We start from the raw sequence: 1,143 nt of genomic DNA, 5'->3' as shown, positions 1-1,143 counted from the left end.
TTTTTTGGTGTTTAGTTTGCTTGTATTTGTCTGTTTTAAAACTACTATTATTATTATTACTTTTGTCCCTTTTACTATTATTCTTTATTCTTCCCCTCCCAGGTCCTAGTTTTCAGCTTTTTTTCTTTTCCCTGTTCCTGGTTGAAAAATTTTTTTAAAAAAATTTAATTTTTTTTCCCCCTTTCTTCTCATGGTTAACCCTGTTCCTTGTTTTTCTTTTTTGCATTTTTCCCATTTTTTCCTTCATTATTCTCCTTCTCTACCTTTTTTCTTTGAGTGTCCTATCCCCAAATATTGCAGGTTTTCTTGTTTTTTTCTTCTTCTTTTTCCCTTTTTTCTATTCTTGGTTACTGTTGCTGTGTGATTACATGGTGTGTTTTTTGTTCATGTGCTTTTAGTTTTTTGATGGTTATTCAATTGTAATTTTTATCTAACTGAATCGGAGACAGCAACAGTCCCCATAAGACACATCTATACCCACACCTCCTGCAACTTCACTTACTAAGCGACAGCCACTACCTCCTTCTCCACCAAAGGGCCAACGATAAACAACCACCAAGAAGAGCCAGAATCACCCTTGGCTGCTCATCACAAACAGTTAACAGAGATCTTAATACAACAATGCCACGATGTCTCAGAGACAACAGACCATCATAGTCCACAAACAGAAGGAGGATAAAGTGGTAGAAACAAGGGAACAGGATACAGACCCAGAACACATCCCTGAGGAAGAAGCAGCATTGGAACTCTCTGATAAATAATTCAAAAGAATTTTCTTTAGGTATCTTCAAAGGATTGAGAGATAGACCAAAGAAAACACAGAGAAAACCTTAGAAGAATTTTGGAAGAAAATACAAGAACAAAATGACAAAATAAATGAAAAATTAGAAATGATTCTAAATATACAGATAGAAATCCAGAAGATTAATACTAAATTGTCAGAAATAGACAACACATTAGAAAGGCAAAGGAGAAGAACTGATGCGATGAAAGACAGAATTAATGAGATTGAAGACAAATACCTGAATACTTCTTTGGAAAGGAATCAATCAGAAAAAAAAATCAAAACAAAATGAAGAAAGCCTAAGGTTCATGTGGGATACCATCAAAAGGAATAACTTACGTGTCATTGGAATTCCAGAA

At 34.3% G+C, this 1,143-nt stretch overlaps 1 protein-coding gene across 1 annotated transcript in view; it reads right to left on the bottom strand.

The window, feature by feature from the left end:
• KIAA0895 (KIAA0895 ortholog) overlaps window positions 1–1,143 on the bottom strand; it is a 105,510-nt gene that overhangs the window by 26,006 nt on the left and 78,361 nt on the right. The gene's annotated exons all lie outside the window — the stretch shown is intronic.

Source organism: Orycteropus afer, unplaced genomic scaffold (genome assembly GCF_000298275.1).
Source record: "Orycteropus afer afer isolate SDZICR_OR568_19922 unplaced genomic scaffold, OryAfe1.0 scaffold00263, whole genome shotgun sequence".
Classification (NCBI taxonomy): Eukaryota; Metazoa; Chordata; class Mammalia; order Tubulidentata; family Orycteropodidae; genus Orycteropus; species Orycteropus afer.
This window is presented reverse-complemented; position numbering and strand designations above follow the sequence as displayed.